The sequence below is a fragment of the Hippopotamus amphibius genome, chromosome 4 (assembly GCF_030028045.1).
Source record: "Hippopotamus amphibius kiboko isolate mHipAmp2 chromosome 4, mHipAmp2.hap2, whole genome shotgun sequence".
In the NCBI taxonomy this organism is placed as follows: Eukaryota; Metazoa; Chordata; class Mammalia; order Artiodactyla; family Hippopotamidae; genus Hippopotamus; species Hippopotamus amphibius.
In genome coordinates, this window is record NC_080189.1 from 157104081 (window position 1) to 157123664 (window position 19584).

A 19584-nucleotide genomic window follows, 5' to 3' on the forward strand; every position below is an offset into this window, starting at 1 on the left:
CCCTGTTACTTGGATCTTCTGTCATTGACAGTCCATAAAAGTTTTTATTGTGGCAGAAAATGATCATGAATCAAAAAAAAAAAGAAAAGGGGGGCTTCCTAGGTGGTGCAGTGGTTAAGAATACGCCTGCCAATGCAGAGGACATGGGTTTGATCCCTGCTCCAGGAAGATCGCACATGCCGCGGAGCAACTAAGCCCATGCACCAAAAAAAAAAAAAAAAAAAGGACCATTTCCTGAGTAACTTCTGTCTGTTAAGCATTGTAAAAAGCAATGCTTCCTTCCTTTACTTGCTCTCACTTATGTGACAAGTAGGAGGGTAGACAAAGAGGTAGAGGATATGGAGCCCGTTCCCATCCCCAAGGCTTTAGGAAAAGTTAATCAGGCCTCAGATCCCAGCCCTTCCTTGGAAAGCCTAACCCCTACCTTTGGAGTTGGGAGAGGAAGTGGGTGCTTCCAGCAGCTCTCACACCTGAGGAAGCAGCCAGACTTCCCTGGGCAGGGGCTGAAATGTGCCACCCCACCTCAGCTTGACGCTGCAGACTGATTTCTGAGGGACTCCCTGAAAATTTAGAGAAGCAGAACTCGTATGTCTCCCTGACCTTCTCCAAAGACTGGGGCGCAGGGAAGCACGATCTTGTTCCCTCCAGGCTGGGAAAGAAGCTGCCGTTAAGGACAGGGCCACGGTGATGGCGACATAGGGCTGCAGCTCCCAACGCTGCTTCCGCAGGTGCTGCAGATGCCGAGGGGAGCCCATTCACACCTGTGTCCCTCCTGGAGGGGCAGGCAGCTGCCCGCAGTGAGACTGCCCCGGCATCAGTGGCGGCTTGCAGCGCCCATGATAACAACAAAGCAGTCACTCTCCCTTGAGCCCCTAGCGGCTGTGGGTCACAGCTAAGTGCACCGTAAGTAAATAGAGTCCCAGTGCCCCTTCCTGCCAGGTGGGGTGGGAGCAGGACAGAGATCAGACAACAAACCCAACATCCACTTATTTAATACTGTGATACTGTGATTTATAAGAAACGTATATTTGCTGTTCATCCCCATCGCTGGCACAAAGCTAAGACCCTTGGAATTTCCTGTTAAGAGAGAGATAAAGGTGTCTCTTGTTACACCTGAGGAGGGCCCTGGTTGCCGGGAGAAGCAATCAATTTCAGTCCCATCCCCCTGACCTTGAGAGAGATGAGAGGGGCTGGAGGCTGAGTCAATCCACCTCGGCCAATGATTTCATCAATCATGTCTACATAAAAAAGGCTCCAAAGAAACCCCAAGGGATGGGGTTTGGGGAGCTTCCTGGTTAGTGAACACGTGGAGATGCAGCGAGACTGTCCAGCTTGGAGGGCACAGAAGGCCCTCCCCCACACCCTGCCCTACGCATGGCTCCCAGCACTGTTCCTGGGTTGTATCCTTTTATAACAAACAGGTGATATAGTGAGTAAACTATTCTCTGAGTTCTGTGAGGGTCATTGGAACCTCTAATCTATAGCCACTCAGTCAGGAACACAGGTAACAACCTGGACTTGTGACTGGTGTCTGGGGGAGGGTGGGGAGGTGGCAGGCTTGTGGGACTGAGCCCCTTACCCTGTAGAATCTGACACTGTCACCGGGTAGACAGTGTCGCAACTGAATTCAGCTGTAGGACACCCAGCTGCAGTGGGAGACTTGCTTGGATGTGCAGGGACTGCCACCCGCCACCCCACCCAGTACACATGTTGAAAATTGGTGGCTAGAATCTATTTTTTAAAAATACATCTTTATTGGAGTATAATTGCTTTTCTGCTGTACAACAAAGTGACTCAGCTGTATGTATACATATATCCCCATATCCCCTCCCTCTTGAGCCTCCCTCCCACCCTCCCTATCCCACCCCTCTAGGTCATCACAAAGCATCGAGCCGATCTCCCTGTGTTATGCAGCAGCTTCCCACTAGCTATCTGTTTTCCATTTGGTAGTGTATATATGCCAATGCTATGCTCGCACTACGTCCCAGGTGGCTAGAATCTTTAGCTAGTGATCAGAAGTGGGATCAGAGTCAGAACCCTTTAAATACTCTTGCTGAGGGCCTGTTGTATGCCAAGTATTGGAATTACATAGAAGAATGAAAAAGTCCTGGCCTTGAGGACCACACAGCCTTGTGGAGGAACCATGGATGAAAATGACTGCAGCCGGGCAGAAGGTGCACAGCGCCATGACGGGGGCGCCATGAATTCCTGAGGGGACAGAAAGGATCATAAGCTCACTCCAACTGAGAGGCCCAGGTGGGCTTCCTGGAGGAAGTGCTATGGAGAGGAGGCCACAAGGTGGCCACTCCAGGTGGGAAGTTTCGGTATAAGGAGAGGAAACATGAAGAGCAGTGTGACTGAGGCACAAGGCCCAGGTAGAGTGGTAGGCTGAGGAGACACGGTGGAGCTGGGTGTGAGTCTGGAATCCTGTGTGGCAAGCCATGGGGTGCCGTCAATAGGGCAATAGTCTCAATAGAGCTATGTTGAGGGCATTTAAGCTGGCTGAAGGAATCGAAGAGGGGGAGAGGTGTGAGAGCCATTCCAGGAGATGGGAACCCCTTGCCATATTCCAGGCGGGTAAGCAGAGGGCAAATGACAGTAGGGTAAAGGGCAGAGCGGAAGATGAGGGCTGATGTCAGCCCTAAGGTGTCCACCCTGCCTGTCAAATTCTCTGGTCCCAAGTACAACTGAAAGAGCTCATTGGGCTGTGCAGAAAAGCATGCCTTTGTTCATCACCAAGCAGCACTTTCTTTGATAAAGCAAACCGAAGTTTAAAGTTCTTTGACATTAAAACTAAAGCTGCATATAAAAAAAAAGAATTCTGTCGTTCAAAAAATAGATATCTCAGGACTTCCCTGGTGGTGCAGTGGTTAAGAATCTGCCTGCCAATGAAGGAGACATGGGTTCGATCCCTGGTCCGGGAAGATCCCACGTGCCGCGGAGCAACTAAGCCTGTGAGCCACAACTACTGAGCCTGCGCTCTAGAGCCCTCAAGCCACAACTACTGAAGCCCGGGCGCCTAGAGCCCGTGCTCTGCAACAAGAGAAGCCACTGCACTGAGAAGCCCATGCACCGCAATGAAGACCCAACACAGCCAATAAAATAAATAAAGAAACAAAAACAACTGTTGACACTTTGCTGATATAAAAAAATAGAGAATTAATGAAGTACATTATTAAAAAATAGATACCTCGCCCTAAACAAAGCTAGAATGATCTTCCTTAGGATTGAGAGTTGCATGTTGGGGGTGGGGGACGTAGGGTCATGTCCCCTCACCCATCTCTGCTTCAAGCCCCGGGGTGCCTGAGCTCTCTCTTCAGATGTGCACACCAAGCTGGGAGGTGTCCTGGCCCCTGCCCGTGTGGGCACGGGTTCCACTTTGACACAACCCCCCTCATGTGGCCATCGGTGGAAACACATCCTCTGATGAGGGGGCAGCGCTCTAGGGACCCTGAACAGGACCAGGTCGGTGTCATCACCTCTGAGACGCCTCCAGCAGGTGCTATGGTGCATTCACATAGCCTTTGTGCCTTTGGAGGTGGAGCTGAGCTTTTGCAGGCATCTCTTGTTGAGCTAAATGTCCCAAGGTTACCAAGTCCAAGCTCACACTGTTTGCGGCACGACAGGCCAATAAATCGAGAGATGAGTTGTTGGTGTGAGGAATAGCAACTTACTTGGAAAGCCAGCAGACTGAGAAGGTGGTGGACTAGTGTCCCCAAGAACCATCTTACCCAAGTTAGAATTCAGGCTTCTATTATACTAGAAGGGGGTAAAGTCCCAGTTGCGGCCAGACTAGGAGGGGATGTGTTAACTTCTTCCTGCCTGCAGCCATGCACAGGTGGGCCTGGTCAGGATGTTTCTTATGAGCTAAACATAGGTACTTTAGCTTAATGCTCATTACCTGGGAGGCAGGTGTCCCAGAGATGGGCCATTATGTATAATCTAAGCTTACAGGTACCATCCCTTTAGTGATTAACTTGTGAAAGAGCACAAAGATTCTTCCCTATTACACTTCCATGGAAAATGGACAGCTAAATGGGTTTTAGTCTATTCATAGATTTGCACTAACACTACCTCAATTTTAGAACATTTTCATCACCCAAATTAAAACTCCGTACCCATTAACTGTCCCCATTCCTCCTTGCCTCCAGCCCTAGGCAAACAATCTACTTTCTGTCTCTGCAGATCTATTCTGAAGTGATATGGCATATGTAAGTGAAATGGCACAATACGTGGCCTTTTGTGACTGACTTCTTTCAGGTAACAATGTTCTCAAGATGCATCCACATTGTAGCACGTGTTGGTACCCAGGCCCCTCTATGGACTAATGATATTCCGTTGCGTGGACTCATCACATCTTTATCGACTCATCTGTCAGTGGACACTTGGGTTGCTTCCACTTTTCAGCAGTTGTGAACAGTGCTGCTGTGAACATACACATACAAGTTTTTTTGTTCGTTCTTTGGCTTTTGGGTTTTTTTCTGCATACAAGTTTTTTAAGGCAAGATGTAGAGGAGATGAAGGAATTAACCACGCACAAGCATATAAAGGCCCTAAGTCAGGAACCTGCATGGTATGTTTGAGGAAAAGCGAGGAGGCCTCTGTGAGGCAGAGACGGGGGGGTGGGGGGGGGAGACAAGGGCTGAGAGAAATGGGTAGCGAGCCCCACGCGAGGCGTTGGGAGCCATTGCAAGGGTCTGAGCAACCTGAGGACCACTGAGCAGGGAAACGCATGACCTGATGTCTGTCTGACCCTCCGTTTTATGTCAGCGTGTTCTCTGACGTCATGGGGAGGGTGAGAAGACGCTGAATAGGGTGGAAGAGAGAGGGGAGGAAAGCGTGGAGAGCCCCTAAGAAGTCAGGAACGCCCAGTGAGCAGAGGGGAGGGGCCACGATGCCCCAGGACCAGGAGGTGCAGCCTGGTTGATACTGGGAGGAGCCCAAGGCAAGACTGGGCAGGACTGAGTTGGACAGGCTTCCACACTCCCACCCTCCTCTGACGATCACTGAAGCATCTTTATCCAGAGAGCTCCTCTGAAAAACACATCCTTCTGATATCCTGAGGTGGGCAGGTGACAGGAGGTGGGCAGCTACTGTCACTAGCTCAGGAGTCCCACACCCTCTGACATCTGCTCTCCCTCCCCCAGCTACCTCCCCCACCCTTAGCTCACAAATAACTTGGCTTTCACCCTGGGAACTCTAGGAAACAGTTGTTTCGATTATCAGAGCTCTTTGAAATGGCCCAAATGCCTCCTTTTTCAGCCCACCCTATTTGTGCCCTAAGGACACAAGTATCCAGGCACCAACAGCATTGACCTCGACTAACAGCAGGTTGGATATGCCGAATTCCAGCCCCAGCCCCAGCCCCAGCCCCACAGAAGCAATCTGCCCCCTCCCACTGCTGGGCATATCCCCAGAGAACACCGTAATTCAAAAAGACACATGCACTCCAATGTTCATTGCAGCACTGTTTACAATAGCCAGGACATGGAAGCAACCTAAATGCCCATCAACAGATGACTGGATAAAGAAGATGTGGCACATATATACAATGGAATATGACTCAGCTGTAAAAAGCAATGAAACTGGGACATTTATAGAAACATGGATGGACCTAGAGAGTGTCATACAGAATGAAGTGTCAGAAAGAGAAAAACAAATATCGTATATTAACACATATATGTGGACTATAGAAAAATGGTACAGATCAAGCGGTTTGCAAGGCAGAAATAGAGACACAGATGCAGAGAACAAACACATGGACACCAAGTGGGGAAAGTGGGGAGGATTGGGGGGGAATGAATTGGGAGATTGGGATACCAAATTGTACACTCTAAATATATGCAGTTTATTGTATGTTAACTATCTCAATAAAAGTTCTTTAAAAAAAAAGTAATGGCATGAAAGGTCCCCACCTCTCTCTCTAGGTACCATTTTATGACATTACGCATTTTAGAACCTTAATAAAATAGTTGTATTTCTCAAAAAACAAAAAAAAAAAGAAGTAATCTGCTCCTTAGCAAGATGCCTGCATTTGAGAAGGACAGTTTTATCTGCCCATCTTCAGGGAACAGCTCTTTCCTCCACTCTGTCAAATTAAGGAGTGGCAGCTGCTGTCCTTTTACTGGACTTCGTCCCCGAGGCCTCAGTGACTGTTGAGCAATGGACACAGTTAAAGTCAAAACCCTGCGTTTTCTCTCTGTAGTCAGCGTTTGCATCCACAAGCTGCAGAGAGTAGAGCCTGGGTCTCTCTGTGCCATAATGATTTGATGGAATAAGTGCTGCCGTCCAAGGGAGAGAAAGTGAAGCCTGGAGTACCGAGTACTAGTGCTCTTGCTGGAGACTCAGCGGACACTGAATCAGGGCACTGTGCCTTTAAGAAAGATGAACGCTCATTTCGGGGGTGGAGCCTGGCCCAATTATCCAGGTGCTGGGAAGTTGCTGGGGCCTGCCTCTGTTGAGCCAGGCCTTGGCGGTTCTGGTTTGCAGTTCTGGCACCACCGGCCCTGCTTCCCTGCTGCCACACGACTAAGCTTTGGCACCGGTGAGCATCCCCCCACCCACACACCCACGAGCTCTCTGTGCCGTCTCTCCAAGCCCAGTGTTGACAGCCATCATTTTCAAACTCCTCTTCAAGGCCTTTCTTCTTCCTTTCAAGTTCAGGCTCTTCTGTGGTTAAAATCTTCTCTACATTTTCCCTTTCCTACCTGACAGCTTGTGCTGGGGGGAGCAGCCAAAAGTAAGGAAGAAGGCTGATTTTCTAGACTGACCTTCAGGGAGGAAGGTGAGGCCACCCAGTCTGCTGGCTGAACAGGGGTTTTGAACCCTCTGGGTGGGTAGGGATGTGTGTGTGTGTGTGTGTGTGTCCTCTGAGCTGGAATCCATGAGTTTCTGGAGAGAGGGTCCAGGTGCCCCATGCCTCTAACCCCCACCTGGTATTTCAGGTGCACACAGTAGGTACGCAACAATAATGGGCAAAGATTAAGAAATGCAGGGTGATGGCAGGAGAACTGGCCTGGGAAATTAAGACACTTGGATTCTCTCTCTCCAATTCCACCTGTAGCTTTTTTAAAGCTCCTTAAACTCCCCAGGCATCCACTTTCTATAAGAGGCCAGTAATTCCATCCTTACCTCCTCTGGCTACTGTGAGACAATTAGATGATTGAGGAGACATTTTCTTCCAAGGACCAGAGAACAGAACCAGGAGGGTGGAAGTCACAAGAGGGCAGATTTTAGGTCAAAATCAGGAAGAAATTTCCATTAACTAAAGTCCCTTCCAAAGGCCCCCTAATCAAGCAGAGAGCCTTCTGTTCTGGGAACTACTGAAGCCAGACAGGTGGATCCGCTGACGGAAGTCCTACATGAGGGGGCTGAACCCGGGGCCGTAGGGTCCCTTTGAAACATGAGCAGCTACATTTTGGTGGATGTCAAAGGGCTTTGGGAAGAATCTATGTGAGGCTGTACGTATGTTGGCCTTTCTGCGCATTTCCCAGAAGCCAGGCCAGGTTCAGGGACTGGAGATGGGCCCCCAAAGCCAGGGGAGAGCAAACTGACGACCTGGGCTCTGATGTCACAGAATGGCCTTGCCACTCCTGGCAGCGCCTGGAGCCCAGAACTTCTGCGTCTGCCGAGTGCACCAACGGAGGGCACAGGCCCTTTCTGCTCAGGTCCCCTCAGTGGGCTGACTCCAGTGGGAACTGCCTGTAGAGCCCGGGCTCCTCTGGCTGGACCACACACTCCCAAGGCAGAAGGCTGATGTGGGACTGGCCCCTCAAGGGGATGCGAGTGCTCAGACAGGGAGGCTGGTGCCCTCCACCGTGAAATCAACCCTGCAAAGCTGGGACGAGCAGGACCTCCCTGGGAGACAAGCCCGCCCTTCTTTCCTGGGGGTGCTTAGCTATAAACTCTGATCGAAGGAAACGTTATCCAAGGAAACGTTATCCTTCACATCTTTCAAAGCCTACTCTTCCACTCCAAGACAGAGGATCAGACCCTCTCCTTCCACTCTCTAAAGGTCCTCTTGGGAGGATTCTCTTCCACAAGAATTGACTCAGTGTGGCAGGGCAGACAGCTCCTGCCGTCAGCACCCCTGCGGGGGCCCCATCTTCTCCCCACGGTACGACCCCACCCCCCACCCCCCGGTCTCTGCTTGCCCATCCTCCACGCAAGGGAGATTTTCTTCTGTAACTTGGGGAGGATAAAATATTTTTGGTAGGGGAAAGGCCAAAGGAGATAATCCCTTCTTTTGGCTGGTGCCATGGGCTGGTGTACAGCCCGACTTGGCAGCTGGGGGGTGGGTAGGGAGGGCAGAGGTTGGAGCTGAAGGAGACCGTTGGGGAAACCTTGAACACAGCTGCTCTGGGGCTCAGGAGAAGATGTGTGGCTGGGGGTTGGGGGACCCCTCCCACTCCCCTGCTTGAAGCCCAGCTCCCTCTGGTGCCCCGAGGACTAGGTGTGTTGGGAACATCTGAGACAGCTCCAGGTGTTGATGTGCTCACGGAGGACACCTGCAAGGGGGGCGGGGGCTGAGCGGACAAGGAAGAGCGGAGATGCTGGGCAGCAGAGAGAGCGATGTGGACCCCTTGGGAGGTAAGAAAGGCCAGAGAAAAAGTGCAGGCTGCTCTGAGAGGAAGCTTTGCGGTTAGGGAAGGGGCGTCACCAGGGCGGAACACATGTTTGGTTTAGTTGTTTTTTTTATGTGGGAGAGACAGAAACATGATTATAGACTGGGGAGGCGGAGCTCACAGAAAAGCAGAAGTTGAACCATTAGGAGAAAAATAATGAATGGATCAAAGACACAGCGAGGGCGGGGAAAGGATCCTGTAGGCAAAAGGGATTTTCCTTAAAACAAGGGAGGAGGAAGGCAGGAAGGAGGTAGAGACCCACCCTTTATCCACCCATGAAATGGAAGGCGTCCGTCACAGCGCCCTCTGCACGCGAGGGACTCGAGGAAGGGGAGGGTCCGAAGTGGCTGCAGTGGGGCTGGGGGCGATGCTACACAGGACCGAGGGACCTTGGGGCTTGAAGATGTGCTGAAGCCACCACAGCCAGCTGTGAGCCTCGGCTGGGAATCCACAGAGGGGACAGCTGGGGAAATGGCCCGAGAGTCACCAGGTGGGACTGGTGACTGTAGACATTCACCCACCCCAGGGAGGACTGCCCTGAAAACCCCAGAGGGCCACCTCTGGCTCTGTTCCTATGACACCGTATTGATGGGGTATTAGGGGAACCTGGAAACTTTTGGGGGTTCCACTGTCTTGGTGGAGCCAGTGGAAACTCATTGCCTGGCTTAGTAGCTAATCAAGGTGGGGAGAGCTGGCTAAAGATTCACTGTAGCTCTTGGGAAGAGCAGAGCATACAGCACCACCACTGTCCCGGAGAGCAGATACTGAAGACAAAGCCACGTCCCCAAGGCCCATCAGATTATCTTCTTGGGATGCCGTGTCTAGTGGCAAATGACGAAGAATTGATGCTCAGGATATCGGGACCCCAGCCTAACTCTGCCTCAGAAAACTATGGGACTTTGCTTAGGCCACTGGCTTCGGTTTCCTCGTCTTCTTGGGGATGTATCTGTGGCCACATCACCTGGTGAGGGAGCAACTTCATAGGAATTAGGTCTTTCCAAATGGGAGAGCAGGAAGAGTCAAGAGTCAGGTTCTCATCTCTTCTCCGCACCCCAGCAATAAGCACAGATACCCCACAGACTTTAGCAGCAGGAGCTGCAGGAACTGGTCCGTCTAGGGCCCTGTGTCCCGCCCACCCCACCCCGACTCCCAGCCCTGCTGCCATCGTCAGACGCAGGGGTGGGGAGTCTGTCCACCCCTTGTCACATGCTCTAGCACCAGCTTCTTTGCTGCTGATCCAGCCTAGCTCCCAGGACGGCTCTGTGACCAGCACAGCTCTGCCCGTGCTCACCGATTTGGTGTCTGAACCCAGGACACCACCAGAGCAGCCCCAGGTCCCTGGCGGCAGGGGGCTTGTTCTCTGCCCCTACAGGGCTCTGGGATTGATTTAGCCTGTTTCCGTGGCAGCACTGGTTGCACTGGCAGCATCTGCTTCCCCACGAGGCTGGGTGAGTCACGGCCGCCCACGCTAACCCTTGGCACAGCACAGCCCTGCCGGGAGCGTGGATCGATCAGCAGGAGGATGCCAGAATGCTTTGCAGCGCCTGGTGGCTTCCTGCCCTGGGTCTCAGGCCCAGTACAAATAGTGCACTGGGCATAGGGCCCTGGACTGGACTTACCCACCCAGAAACCTGGCAGGCTCTGCCCACGAGGGCTGTTAGATCAGCTCTGACTGACTTCAGAGTGGTTTTATCTTGGTGGTTGCCAGCAACTGCAAGGATTTCTGGGAGAGAACTGCAGGTTTTTAGATTCCAAGTCCAGTGCTCTTTTCACTACCCAATGATCAGCTCTCAAACTTGTCTTTCCCTGGCCACCTCAGCACCCAGGTTCCTTCTGGCTCTCATCCCAGGACCTTCCTTTGTGACACCCATCAGCCCTCGCCTCTGGACAACAGTCCTCAAATTGAATTCTTTCCCAGGCCTTCTCCTCCCTGAAACTTACCTTTTCTTCCTCATTTCCCCCTTGACCCTTCTGATCTGGGTAATCTTAAAAAAAAAAAAGTTCATTCTGTATCATTAAGGCTAATAGCAGGTCCTAGGGCTAATCTCAAAGGAATTGCTTTTATCCTTGACCTTGAGAGGCAGAACACCTGCCTAAGGCAATGGTTTCTCAAACAGAGAGGACAGCAGCAGCACCACCGGGGAGCTTGTTAGAAATGCAAATTCTCAGGCCCCACCCCAGAGCACTGCAACACAAACTCTGGGAATGAGGGCTGACAGTCTGTGTTTGAACTAGCCCTCCAGGTGATTGGGATACATGCCGGAGTTTGAGAACCCGTGGTCTAAGGAAGCGGATCTGTAGCAGTGGGAATGGAGTGTTTTGGTCCTTACCTGTGGCTACGGTCGCAGCACAGCTGCAAGTGTCTCTGTTTTGTGTAAGCCACACAGAGGGGCTTGGGTAGGCAAAGACCCCAACTGCTCCAACTCTGGGAGCCTGGCGTTTTCCTCAATCACGTCCTCCCTCCAGATTGTTTGCATCGATGGAAAGAAGCTAGTGTGCTTTTTCCTATGTGGAAAGGGCATCATTACCTTACCTACCACAAAGAAGGCCTTACAGGTAAAAGGAAACCCACCCATTGGAAATGAACAATCCAGCCATTGTGCCTGGGGCCTAGGGCTCACAGAGCACATTTCCTAGAGCTGAGGAATTCCAGCAGAGGGAAAAGGTAGTGATAATACTTATTAACTAATGTACATTCCTCTTTTGTCTCTCGGTTCTTTTTTTTTTTCTTAAACATTTACTGATCGCCTCTGTGATTGGTCTAATAAATGGCCCCGTGACCCAACTCACAGGAAGGTGAGAGCATCAGTCAGAATAGATCAGCCTGTGCCAGGGTATCAAACAACCCCACAGTCTCAGAGGCTTAACATAACAAAGGCTTCTCTTCTAAATGCTTCTTAGCCAGTGAAGGGCTGTTCTGCTCTGCTCCCCAGAACCACTCAGGGGCTCAGGGTAAAGAATCCACGCTCTTATAGCTGCCTTGGTCACTGCAGCAGGCAAAGAAACGGCTGGAGGGGGTCAGGCACCACTCCGTCCTCGCCGCCCACTCCCCCCGCCAGCCCAGAGAGTAAATCCTGGTACTTCTAGGGCATCACGCTGGGCAGATTTAGTCACGGGGAGAAAGAAAAATGCATGCAGTTGGACATTAAAAACCATCACCACCCTGGGACAGACCCCTCATTTATCCTCTTTTGCTCTTTAACAAATCTGTACAGCATCAGGCATCAGGCCAGACCCTGGGGAGGTAGGACACCAGGGCTGCTGCCCTGCCCAATCTGGGGACTTTCACACTGTGTTCTGTACAAATCTGCCCCCTGGAGTTGTGCGATGCAGGAGCTCTGCCTCTGTTTTTCTTGGTTCTGTTCTATTTTATTGTTAATATCCATTTTCCCCAGCAGAAGAAACACTCCCAGAGGGCGGGGACAATTACCTGAGAAGCTCAGTACTGTCATCTTAGAGTTCAGCACAGTGCCTGGTGGGCTCAGTCAATGCTGGTTAAGTAGATGCTTGGAAATGAATAGTTCTTGACTGGGTTTCCCACTAATCTCTGCCTTCAGGGAGCTTATAATTGGCTGAATCAAGAGCTGTACAAAAAATTAACTGAAATATCCAAAAGAAAATCCAATGCCAGACAGAGTAAAATCCATGTCACATAAAAATCTGGGCTACCTGGCTCAGAGCACAGAGAAGCACGACATCACTTTGACCCAGGTGGGGTCAGGGAAGCTATCCTTGTTCTGTTGGTGAAACACTCAGGTCCGAAGAGGTTGATGGCCATGTCTGACATGGGGTGAGCTGCAAAGCAGCGGAAGGACCCTGTTGTATCTCTTGTTCTGGTGTTTTTTTTCTTCTGCCCACACTGCTAACCAACAAATCTCTATATTGCACAGCAGTTCATAATTTTCTGACAGCTTTCTTGTGCAGCTAAGACCTAAAAGCCCCACAGGCACCCAGCCTGAGAATTCAGTTAGCTTTTGGTGCTGCGTTCACTTCCAGTAGGGGACGTAAGATGTGTTTTGTTGTGAGACCGGAAGGTCTAGTTCTCCGAGCCTGGCTCTACCTGGCAGCACTTTCACCCACCTGCCCCACTCTGCAGCTGCCCAAGACAGCCTCACAGAGCAGGTAGCGTTTCCAAAAGGCATCTGCAGAGAGGATGGGAAGGCTCCATTTCAGTAGTGATGGACAGAGAGAGGTGGAGGAAGCCTACCTTCCCCCGCAGGCAGGACTGGGACCCATTATTTTGAGCTTACAAGGGAACACAATGACATAAGCTTCCCATCTGGCTCCCCAAACACTTTTGAAACAATTCCATCACAAGTCCATTAATTTTATGGGGACTCTAAAGACAGGACAAAGTTAGCGTTTATCATCTGGAATCTCCATCATTCAGGCTTTGTCACTCTGTGTTCTTTTCTCCCTCACCTGCCTTCCTTCCCCTTCTGCAAACCTCTCCCTGACGTGGGCCCAGCTAGGGCTCTATTCAGTCTAACAGACATGCCCTGAGTGCCCACTCTGTACAAGGCCCGTGCTGTGTGTTGGAGATACAGGACAAGCAGGACAAAGCCAGAAGCTCAGGGAGCTTGCTGTCAATGAGTTTGGCCCAATCGTGACCCCTTCCTAAGATGCCTGCTGTCATCCTGTTCCAGCTTCTGCCCCCTCCCTTTCACTGAACACTTGTCCTCCTTAGATTCTTCTGTGCGCCAAGCCGTGAGCCAGGCGTTTGCATGAATTCTTTCATTTAAGTTTTCACATCAGGCAGATTTTATTATGTGCATTTTCCAGATAAGGCAATTAAAGCTTAAGAGGTTATGTAAATTGTCCAAGCTCATACAGCTAAGAAAGGGCCTATCTGGGATCCCTCGCAGCTGGACTGCCTTCAAGACCCATCTTCTTCCTATTGTGCTGAGTTGTAGCCACCAAAACTTGGCAGTTGGCTATCCTCACCCAGAACAGAAAGAACAAAGAAATGTCTAGGGCTTTAAGCACTCTCTCTACCACCCCTTCCTTTTGACAGGGATTGTTTTGTTGTTGTTGTTGTTTTTTAAGTATAGTGATTCTTTCTAAAGATCAGAGACTTGGAGATCACTGTCTCATATTCCTGGAGTTTTAAAAACTGGATGTTTTGATCATTTCTTCATCCTCTAGACTCTAAGAGGGTAGGAGAAACCTCTTCTGACATCACCATTTGAGCACTGCGGTTTGGCCTCTGTCTCAGAAGTCATCTCCAGGAGCCCTGGAAACAGCATGGATGCTGGGCTGTCTTTTCACATCCTTCGAGAGAGGTTTCAATGGTCCAAGAAGTGGTTCACACCCTCAGTCTAATGAAGAGCTTCATTCATGACCCTCTTTCACCCTGTGATCCCTTTGGAAGGGCAGAAAATGGCAGTGACCCCCATGGAGGTTTCTGAAGGGTCTCATCCAGGAAAATGGACATGTTGTCATGTGATTTGCATGTTGCATGTGGTTTTCAAGCATTCTCACAAAGTAGCCAAATATCTACGCCAGGATCCACAGTAAGATTTTGTTATTCTGGTGTTTGAAGCTGACAAATCTTGATTTTTTTTCATATTCCACCTCACCCACCCACCCAAATTCCCTATGTCTATGTATGGAGAGACAAGGAAATCAGGAACAAAGAAACAATTCCCTAGATGGTCTTTTGGGGTCACCATGCTCTCCCAGACAGTTTTGGTGCTGACTGCCTCCAGGAACATTGACTCAGTCTCTTGTCACATCACTCCCCACCAGTGCTCTGCAAAGCCCTCACAAAGAGCTTCGTCTTGAAGGCAGCCTTGGTGAGGCAGTGATCATGACTCAGTTCACGGCAGCAGGAAGGGGGAAGGTGTGGAGCTGAAAGCATGGCAGCTGGGGATCCAGGAAAAGGCAGGACATCATGTGTTGACATCAGGAAAATCTCCCAGCAGATAGAGATGCTTGGGACATAGGTCCACGTTCAGAATAAGGACCTCTGCTCCAGTTCTAGAAAGACTGAGTTACTGGGACAGATTACAGAAGTGGGGACTCATACAGTGCAAGGTGAAGAACCATAATTAGTTTCAACAATCCAGGTGGGGATTTGTTTTCTCATCCATAGCTTACTTTTTAGAACTGGGGCTTAATATCTGAGTCACAGAAGCAACAAGAGTAACTCAGTGCTGAGTGGCAGGACGTTAAAGCTGACCTACTGAAATCTCTCCAGCCAAAGGCAGGCATACTGAACACAGGTTTTTGTCTGTCCTGCTCCTTCCCACCACCCCCCCACCCCACCCCTCGGTTAGTACACGAGCCACATAGTCACCTTTTTCAGCTACTACAGAATCATCAGCTAAATTCTGTGACATAACCCTCCCCCCATGGCCCCAGTTGACTGGTGCAAGGGTGACATCTGATCAGGGTGACTGACCAGGCCCCTCCCAGAGATGTTTAAACTTGGAACCCAACTCACTGAGACACCTTCTCCGTGGTGAGTCTAGCAAACCCTGCCAGTGCCCAGCACACGTCCCCTCATCCTCCTCTCTGTCCTGACTTAATATGACACGTGTCCTGTAATGGATTCTCTATCTATTGACCAGCATGTTTTCCAAATGATTAATGCACCATTGAAGATCAGCTGTTCCTGCTTCTTTTCCACATACGCCACATAAAGCCAAAAGATCAAGAATGATTCAGTCATTTTCTTCATTGGGTTTCATACAGCTTCTTTCAGAGCGCTCAAAAGATTCTGACTTCATTTTGAAGCCAAAGGATTCCTTTCAACACTACAGCTCTCTCCCCAGTCTCCAGAATCTTTCCTGGTATTCAGAGCTTCTGAGTAGCCCTTTTTGATACCAGATACCTGAGCCAAACCTTAGCTAATTTCAGTTAAACTCCTCAAGCTGGGAATTAGGTGAACTTAGAGTAAACTGTCTTTTTAAAGAAACAGACTGGGACTTCCCTGGCAGTCCAGTGGTTAAGACTCCCCGCTTCCAACTCACAGGGCGTAGGTTTGATCCCGGTAGGAGAACTAAGATCCACGTGCCTCGCTGCGTGGCCAAAAAATTAAGAAAAAAGAAAAGAAACAGACTGATTCAGATATAGAATCATATTTAGTTATTTTTGTGCTATGCACCTATTTCATCTAGTAGATTGTACACTTTTGGAGGAGAATTAAGTGTTAAATATCTTTGTATACCTTGGCTCACAACCATGCAATTATTAACTATTCGCTAAATACAAGTTTAATATATAAATGAATCATTCAATCACATTTCTTATATTAAATATAAAATATATAAGTATCATTAATCAAATAGATAATCCCACTAGGATACATTTTAAGGTGTACTGTTATGTACACCTTAGAGTGTTTTTTCTTGTTGAAGTATAGTTGATTTACAATGTTGTATTAGTTTCTGGTCTACATCAGTCATTCAGTTATACATACACATATATGTATTCTTTTTCATATTCTTTTCCATTATGGTTTACTACAGAATATTGAATATAGTTCCCTGTGCTATACAGTAGGACCTTGTTTTTTATGTATTTTATATATAGTAGTTTGTATCTGCTAACCCAAACTCCTAATTTATCCTTCTCCTACCCCCTTTTCCTTTGGTAACCATAAGTTTGTTTTCTAGGTCTATGAGTCTGTTTCTGTTTTGTAAATAAGTTCATTTGTATCATATTTTAGATTTGACATGTAAGTGATATCGCATGGTATTTGTCTTCTTTTCTGACTTATTTCACTCAGTATGATAATCTCTAGATCCATCCATGTTGCTGCAAATGGCATTGTTTCATTCTTTTTTATGGCTGAGTAGTATTCCTTTGTATATATGTACTACATCTTCTTTATCCATTTATCTGTCAATGGACATTTAGGTTGTTTCCATGTCTTGGCTATTGTAAACAGTGCTGCTATGAACATTGGGGTGCATGTATCTATTTGAATTAGAGTATTCTCTGGATATATGCCCAGAAGGGGGATTGCTGGATCATATGGCAACTCTGTTTAGTTTTTTGACTAAAAAATTACTTTTTTCCATAGTGGCTGCACCAATTCACATTCCCACCAACAGTGTGCGAGCGTTCTCTTTTCTCCACACCCTCTCCAGCATTCATTATTTGTAGACTTTTTTAAAAGCTTTTTTAAAATTAATTAACTAATTTATTTATTTATTGGCTGTATTTGGTCTTTGTTGCTGCACGCGGGCTTTCTCTAGTAGCTGCGAGCAAGGGCTGCTCTTCGTTGTGGTGCATGGGCTCCTCATTGCAGTGGCTTCTCTTGTTGTGGAGCACAGGCTATAGGCGTGCAGGCTTCAGTAGTTGTGGCACACTGTCTCAATAGTTGTGGCTCATGGGCTCTAGAGCGCAGGCTCAGTATTTGTGGCACACAGGCTTAGTTGCTCCACAGCATGTGGGATCTTCCCAGACCAGGGATTGAACCTATGTCCCCTGCAGTGTCAGGCGGACCCCCAACCATTGCACCACCTAGGAAGTCCTATTTGTAGACTTTTTAAAAAAATTTTTTTATTCTTTACAATAAACTGCATATATTTAGAGTGTACAATGTGGTATCCCAGTCTCCTAATTCATTTCCCCCCCCCAACCCTCCCCGCTTTCTGTAGACTTTTTAATGATGGCCATTCTGACTGGTGTGAGATAGTACCTTGCTGTAGTTTTGGTGTGCATTTTAGAGTGGTTTTATAATAGACCGCAATATTCATAAAATTGGGCAAAACTAATGGGCACTTTCCTTTTGCATATGGCACACCCAACTGCTAAGAGACCAGCTTCCAAACATGTGTCCTGTATAAGGAAGATCTTCTGCCTTCCCCATCAAAAATTGTTTAACCCTTTGATGGAATAGGGAAATCTCACTGGCAAAGCAGAAACAGAACTGTTCAAGGGAGTGGTGGAAGGAGGGGACACCTTGAACTGTCAGTGAGTGTTTGTTCTCTGCCACGGGCTGGAGCTCAGTTAGAAGGCGCTTAGGAGAGCTCTCTCCCTGCCCCAGTCCAAAAGCAGGGGTCACAGCACCTCTGACAGAGGCACAAGGAAGAACCCATGGGAAGTAGGCACAGAAAGGTCCTACCAGGTGGCAGGTCTGGTAGGTCATGAATGGGGACAGAGCAACCCCATGGAGAGAAGCAGTAGCTCTAGGGGCTCCCCAGAGCTTGGGACACAGGGTTACCCCAACCTCCCCTTTTCTTGCTGCACCCAGACTCCCACACATGGCAGGCTAGGTCTCTGGTGTGAAGTCCTCATGTGGCCACCAGATTTTCTGTGTATTGAGGGAAGGCAGTCCACTCTCAGAGGAATACAGGTATAAGGGCATAGAAAGTTCTACCACCTTGTAGACAAGAGAGGAATTTAGAAGGCCCAGGGCAGAGCAGAAATGTGTTATAAGGCACCTTGACTCTGCTTCTCAGCTGGTGACCTGGGTGAAATGCACACACACATATAGATGAACATAGAGGATTCCAAGTGGCTCAGTGGAAGCACAGAGGTGGGGAGAGACACCCTGCTCCCTGTTGCTTCTCTGGGTCCCAATTGTTCCCAAATATCCTACATTAGAATAGGTCAGATGGCTGAGGACATCAGTTGTTCTGGCCTGCCCTGTCCATTCCACTCTCTTCTGGCAATAGCACCCTGATTTTCCTTTAGGAATCCACCCTTCCTCTCCCCACCCCCCCGTGCTTGTGACTTCATACTCCCGCTCTAGAAGTGGGCATCTGCCCCCATCCTGGCCAAAGAGTGGGGTTCCATCCCCCGGCCATGGTGATGATTTAGGAGAAGGGCATGTGGTCCAAGCCCAGGGTAGATGGCTGGAGTAGGAGAAAGAGGCACCCTTTTCCCATGGGGCAAACCCAGAGATTCGGAGTGGGGTGAGGAGGAGAGGAGCGCTGTGTAGGGAGTTGTCTGAAAATAGAACCAACATGGGGAGGTCAAAGGGAGGAGCACAAGCTTTATTCAACAGATTCCAAGCCAAGAAATTCCCTATTCTTAAGCCAGACTGAGTCAGCTCTTAATGCAACCAAGAGTCCCCTTGGTGAATACAACTGCCAATGGTCCCGCCAGTTGGAAAAGGGAACAAAGGGAGGGACCATCACTGAGGTGCCAAACTGGAAAGCCTCCACTTCCAGGCTTTTTCCATCTTCTCCCCTGAGAGCGGTTCACACAGAGGCAATACTCATTAAGAGGCTGCCTACAAATCCCAACAACCGGAGGGCCCTGGGTTCCCTCCCCACTTCCCGCCCCCTGTGTCATTGAGGGAGGGGTGGGTTTCCTGTGTGTGCCCTTTACCTGCAGAGCCATTTTTAGACCTTGTTTTCTGTAGGCCAGAAAACTGCTGAAATTAGGAGACATTTGAAGTGGCTCTTCATCAAGCCCAGAAGAGATTTCTGCAGTTGCTATATTTGAAAGCCCAGCGGCAGGTTGTTTGGGCTTACATTGTGCCGTTATGTAATAAACATAATGCTAAGCCTCAAAGCCTTGAACACTGGTTGGGAGGGAGGAAAACAGTAGCTTCACAATGATGTGTGCATTGCAGGTGCTTTGTAGAGGTTGGGAAGCAGATAATATAGTTTCTGCGTTAAATAAGTGTTGAAATAACAATGTCTACAGAGCAGATTTGAATTACTATGTAAATTCCCAAAGGAAACAGTGGGGGGGGAGAAAAGAAAGAAGAAAGGAGGTTGTGTATTAATATAAGGGAAAATGTCACAACCAAATAGAAGCTGTTTTTAGTAAGATAAAGGAACTCAGAGATGTGGGCTGATCTCCTGTAGAAAGGAGATTGTATTGCTTTTCTAGGCTGTGTAACAAATAGCCATAAACTTAGAGGCTGAAAACATCAAGAATTTATTATCACAGTATTCTGTAGATCAGTCATGGTGTGGCTGGGTTCTCTGCTCACAGTCTTATAAGGTGAAATCAAGGTGTCAGCCAGGCTGGGGCCTCATCTGAAGCATGGCAT

The 19584-nt window shown here is 48.9% G+C and overlaps 1 protein-coding gene across 3 annotated transcripts in view; it reads left to right on the plus strand.

The window, feature by feature from the left end:
* Window positions 1-6430: 6430 nt before the first annotated feature.
* The window catches only part of SIPA1L1 (signal induced proliferation associated 1 like 1), a 443906-nt gene continuing 430752 nt past the window's right edge, over window positions 6431-19584 (plus strand). For 2 of the 3 annotated variants that reach the window (XM_057730457.1, XM_057730458.1), the window contains exons 1-2: window positions 6446-6544; window positions 13770-14137. The gene's annotated coding sequence lies outside the window, so the exon portion shown is untranslated. Of the gene's footprint in view, window positions 6545-13769; window positions 14138-19584 lie in introns of all 3 variants that reach the window. The other variant, XM_057730455.1, reaches the window with a different exon arrangement.